The 6,458-nt window shown below is 34.8% G+C and overlaps 1 pseudogene; it reads right to left on the bottom strand.

Annotated features, from left to right (window-relative positions):
- Positions 1-3,134: 3,134 nt before the first annotated feature.
- LOC124109024 (probable ribosome biogenesis protein RLP24) lies at positions 3,135-6,093 on the bottom strand (annotated as a pseudogene).
- Between the last annotated feature and the right edge of the window lie 365 nt (positions 6,094-6,458).

The following is a 6,458-nucleotide window of genomic DNA, read 5'->3' as shown; positions in this document are numbered from 1 at the left end:
ATAGCTGATCTGTGATGTTTAACTAACATGACATCCATATTGATAGCATTGAAAACTGATATATTAATTCCCTGTGGCTTTTAATATTAATATAACATTATTAGTATAACATCTAATACTAATACAATAGCTGTCCTATGGCATTTAATATTACTATGATATCATACTATAGCTTCTAAAACTAAAATAATAGCTGAACTTTGTTTGGCCTTCATTACTGATGTAATATACATGCCATTTTACATTAATTCAGTAACTACCCTATGACCTTCAGTGTTAATTTAATAATAACTATACTATAGTGTCTAACACTAGTATAAAGCTTCCCTTTAACCCAAACATAATATCTATATTATAATGTGTAAAACTAATACTTCTGGCCTTTAATACTTATATGAATTCCATACTGTACTATCTAATAATAATATAATAGATGTTCTGTGGTGTTAATACTCAAAATCTATAGTTTTGTATCTTAAAACTAAAAACTTCCCTGTGGTCTTTAACAGTAACATAATATCCATAGTGTATTTCTGATACTCATGTAATAGCTATCCTGTGTCCTTGAACATTACTATAATATCCATATTATTGCATCTGAGACAGCTGACTGTGGACTTCATTTCTAATATAATAGTCATCTATATCATCTAAAATTAATACAAAGCAGCCTTGTGGCCTTTAATATTCATATCAATACTGTAGCTTCTAAAACTAAAAAAAAAAGATAATAGCTGCACTCTGGTGACTATAATTAATATATTCCCTATATTATAGATTCTAAAACTAATACAGTTTGTGCCCTGTAGCCTTAAACACTACTATAATATCCATACTGTACAATCTACAACTAATATGATATTGCTTTGAGGATTTTAATTTTAATATAACATCCATACTATAGCATCTAAAACAAATATAATAGCTGCCCTATGACATTTAATACTAACATGCTATCCATACAGTAGCAAAAAGAAAACTGATATATTAATGTCCTGTGTCTTTTATACTGATGTAACATCTTTAATATAGCATCTAATACTAATGTAATAACTGTCCTGTGGCCTTTAATATTAATATGATGTAGATATTATAGTAACAAAAATTAATATAACTGCCTTTTATTATTAAAACAATATCCCTACTATGGCGTATAAAACAGGCCTCTCAACTCCCGTGTTTTCCTTCACCAATTGTTCTCATTTCCTGTATATTCCTCTACCACCTCCTTTCTCATCTCCCTGTGTATTATATTAACCATATCTATCCTGAAGGCTCTAACATTAATATAATATCCATAGTGTAGCCTCCAGAACCAATGTAATTGCTTTAATTTCACTTTTCATGCTAACATGATATCCACATATAGCATCTAAAACTAATACAATAGCTGAACTTTGGCCTTTAAAACTATTATAATATCCATAGCATGATATATTTTTTTAATTTATTTTTTAGTTGTAGTTGGACACAATACCTTTATTTTATTTATTTATTTTTATGTGGTGCTGAGGATTGAACACAGGGCCTCGCACGTGCTAGGCAAGCGTTCTACCACTGAGCCACAATTCTAGCCCCATAGCATGGGATATCTTAAATAAATAGGTGCCTTTAATACTAATGAGATCTCAAAACTATAGCATCTGAAACTAATATAATAATTGCCCTGGGGCAATTAAAACTAATATGATATTTATAATATAGCATTCAAATAAAATAGAATAGCCAGCCAGTGGACATTAATGTTATTGTGACGTCCATAGACAACATCTAAAATTAATATTTTAATAAACTAAAACTGTGTATTTTAATATTAAATGCTATGGCATATATATATATATATATATATATATATATATATATATATATATATATATTTATTTTCATTCATTCTATGACCTTTAGTACTATTGTGATATTCACATTGTACCACCTAATATTAATATAATAGCTGCCATGTGGCTTTATATTAATAGGCTATCTATCTTATGGCATGTAAAACTAATAAATAACTGCCACTTGGCTATCAATATAATATTATAGTACAGTACACAAATTATAGAATTGTAAATTAAAGCACTGTACGGCCCTGTCACTTTTATTACTAATATAATGTCCAAATTATAACATCTAAAACTGATGTAATACCTATCCTATGGCCTCTAATGTAACAAAATATTCATAACATAGCATCTAAAATTAGTACTTTAGTTGCTTTGTGACCTTTGATATTAATTTAATAGCCATATAAGAGCATCTAAAATAAACATAGTAACTTCTCTGTGGCCTTTAATATTTCTGTAATATCCATGCTATGGCACCTAAAATAACATAATAGCTGCCCTGTTGCATTTAACATTAATATAATATCCAAGTTATATTGTCCAAAATTAATATGATAACTCCCTGTAGCTTTTTATAGTAAAATGATATTCATACTACAGCATCTCAAGCTAATATAAAAACTGCAATGTGGCCTTGAATGCTAATGTCATATTCATAATATAGTACCTTAACTAATAAAGAAGAGGCTTTCTAGGGTCTTTAATCATCTTTAATATTAATGTAATGTCCATACATTAGCAAATAAAAATAATAAGAATATTCCCTGTTGCCTTTAACCTAATGTAATATTTATATTATGTATCTTTAAAAAAATTTTTTTTGGTTGTCAGTGGACCTTTACTTTATCTATTTATATGCAGTGCTGAGAATCAAACCTAATGCCTCACACATGCTAGGCAAGCACTATACAACTGAGTTACAACCCCAGCCCCTGCATCTTTTTTTAATTGCAAAAACAATTATTTTATATATCACTGGCCATAAATTTTTGTAATTAGTTATTACATAAATGATGCCTAGTGCCATTATTCTGCCCACAATCCACTTGTGCATTTATAAACACAATTTTCATGATTTATATGAGCACATCTATCAGTGAAGATGTTACAGTGAGGTACAATGTAACAACCATAATCTGATGCTTTGCAGATAGCAATGTAGAAGAAAATTATTTGTAATCATCTTTCACTTCAATGACTTTATATAAAAATCAATACTTTAGAATTAAATTCTAAGTCTCCAAAGGAGATTTTCAAATGTACATATAGAAATGGTTACAGAGAGAAGATTTATAAGAAACATGTCCACATGTCCACATCCTATTGTAACTGCTGTACCATTTTTTTTCCAACTTCTTTCCTTTGCCTGCAAGAGGGGCTCAGATAAGATGGAAGTTTTGCTTGACTTCTTTAATGTCCTGAACTTTCTGTAGCTCTATTTTTTTTCAATATATTCATTATAAATTTAGCTTGGCGTTTCTGTTTGATCTCTTCAACTCTCTTCATTGCATCAATAGTTTTATTCCGTAGTTCTTGCTGGCATTTGACAGGTTCATTTCTACATTTTTCAAATTCAAATGAATTATCCACTGTAAGCTCTTGACCAGCTGCTTTCCTGAATGCTTTAGTCCACCTGGCCTTGTGAGGATTATGCTTTATTTTAAAGTTCTTAGTACATTGGATTTACAGAATCTGAATACCTTGCAATAATTGAAGGTGAACATCATGCCATGGACAGGGTAGTTGGACCCTGAACAGAAATAACACTTCTTGATATGCATGTTGAGCCTTGTGGGACCCCACCAACCAGGCCATGAGCTGGGGAAGAAGTGATGCCATATTATTACATCTTAAAACTAATGTAATATATGCCCTTGGCCTCCAATACTATTACAATATTTAAACATGCCATCTAAAACTAATATAAAAGATGACTTGTGGTCTCTAACACTAATATTATATCCATAGCACTCCATCTGAAACTAATATAATAGCTGCCCTGTGGCAATGAATACTAATGTGATATCCATACTATAGTATTTAAAACTTAAATAATAGCTTCTCTATGGCCTTTAACATTAATATCATGCCATAGTATCTAACACTAATATAATAGCAGCCCTGTGACATTAAATACTAAGATGATGTTAATACTATAGCATCCAAAACCAGTATAATACTTGCATGGTGGTCTTTAATACTACTGTAATATCCATACTATAGCAACTAAAGCTAATATAATAGGTGTTCTGTGTATTTAATATTAATATAATATTAATAATGTGGCCTTGAAACAGAAATAACAACTGCCTTTTATTCTAATATAATATCCTACTACATCTTGTAAAATTAATATAATAGCTGCCATGTAGGCCTTGAATACTAATATGACATTTATACTATACCTTGTAAATGCCCCCTCACCCTGCTTCATTACACTTCAGCTGCTCCTGGGACAGTATCCCATCCCCAGAAGCAACATCTGCCTCAGAGAACACTGTCCCTGTCGAGAACACCCTGTCAAGGACTGAAATCCCTTCTTCTTTGTCTTAGATATGGTAAAGGTGGTAGAGGAGCTGGGAGTGGGGTTTGGGATTGTTCCCACTTACCAGCATGTGCCCCATAGAAGCCATCTGAATGCTCAGAGCCTGTTTTAATATCATTAACAGGATATAAAGATGTCCCAGTACAAGACTGGTGTGACACTCAGGTGCAATATTCACAATAACTGTGGGAAAAGTAGCTTGATTGTTTCAGGTCAAAATCACATTCAGGCAAACCAGGATCTCTCCAACCTGCTCCAGAAGAATGCATTACAAGAATAGAGCAGATGTGGCCAACCAGCCCTGGATGGAGGAATGAGGCCTACCTTCAAATGTCATCCACACTGAAACCATCTTCTTCTCAAGGTCAGCCAGGCTGAAGCCTAGCCCCTTCTCAAGATCAAAATCAGAAAACCAAAATTATGTGGTGAACATTATGGTTAGGGTGGGTATTATGGATGGAGTTGAGCCTGAGCAAATTTGTGGTCTGGAGTGTGGTCAGATGTTGAGTACAGAGTAGGTAGGGGTTGTTTACAGAATAGATGTTAAACAGAAGCACCTGGTTTGTGGGCTTATATTTAGGGTTTCTAGGGTGAGGTAAAAGCTAGGAGATAGGAAGTAGTGTTAGTGTTTTAGAGTTATGAATAGGTAAGAGGGGTCAGAATAAGGGTCAAACCAAGAATTCCTTAGAATTCAGCATCCCTGGGATACTATCCTTCATACTGTGTTAACATTGACCACCACTTCTTATGACCCACTCTGTGACCCTACACCACTTATCAATTCCTGTGTAGCCCTGTATCACATCCCATATGGCTTCTAGTGTGCCCTCCACTGTCTGCTTTTACTGACCCTGTGTAGCACTCAACCTTCTCCTCTTATCTCCTCCTGTGTAACACCCCACCAGCACCTTTCATCTCTACCTGTGTAACCCTCCACCACCTCCTCTCACAGCTTTCTGTGTAGCCCTCCATCTTCTCCTCTCATCTCACCATTTAGCCCTCCACCACTTCCTTTTATCCCCTCCTATGTACTCTCTTGTCACCTCCTCTCAAGGGCTCATGTGTAGCCCTTGACCATGTCCTCTCATGGCTTCTTTGTAGCACTCCACCATCTCTTCTCATCCCATCCTCTGTAGCCCTCCACCAACACCTCTCAACTCCTGTGTTTTCCTTCACCAACTGCCCTCATCTCCTGTACGTTTCTCTACACCTCCTTTCTCAGCCCCTTGTGTAACCCTTGACAATAATCTCTTACAGGTTACTGTGTAGCCCTTCACCACCTCCTCTCATGACAAAACTGTCCTTCCCAAGGATGCTCAGCCAGCCTCAACTCAACTGTGTTCCTGAGACTCTGACCTATTCTAGAAGTTGTTTAAGATTCTCCATGTCTTCTAATGACTTGCCCATGTAATTGGCTTTTTAGGTATTTCCTTTACATTTAATTCTTTAAATTCTAAAACCCAAATTCTTCATCAAACTTTGATTTTCTTCATTTGTGTTCTATTGCATTCAAAAGGCCAACTGCTTACTTCTTCAGGGTTGATTCTTAGTACTTTCCTCAGATAATGTAAAGACTACTTTTGTAAGTCTATGCTTTTGTTCAAGTATTCAGAAATGTCACTTACTTACTATATTGTTGTCATCTTTTGCCAACTTAGTGTTCACCTAAGTGTTCTCTCTAGTGTTTCTCTCTCTCTCTCTCTCGCTCTCTCTCTCTCTCTCATCTCTTGGCTGTCCCTAAACTTCATTAGTGTTTGATGTTTACCAGGAGAACTGGGGACCACCTCTGTACTCTGCCAATCAGGTGTTCAACTCCTCCTTCACATTGGGCAGTAGAGTTTTTGACCTTAGCTGGTGCTCTCCAGAACTGTCATGGTGGCCATCCTAATTAGGGGGCTTCATCTACAAGTCAGTCTCATGTTAATGTGGGCACTGGGGTCAATTGCTGGTCAGAAGTTACCTTAGTGTGACTGTACTACTAAAGGAATCTTCTGTAGGGTACCCCCTCTTCCACAGAAAATCTTAACTAAGTTTCTCCAGAAATCTTCACCATAATTGATTTTAGGACT

Source organism: Marmota monax, unplaced genomic scaffold (assembly GCF_021218885.2).
Source record: "Marmota monax isolate L192 unplaced genomic scaffold, Marmota_monax_Labrador192_F-V1.1 WCK01_AAM20220418_F8-fsc01624, whole genome shotgun sequence".
NCBI lineage: Eukaryota > Metazoa > Chordata > Mammalia > Rodentia > Sciuridae > Marmota > Marmota monax.
Note: the sequence above shows the minus strand (reverse complement) of the source record. Positions and strands in the feature narration are given on the sequence as shown.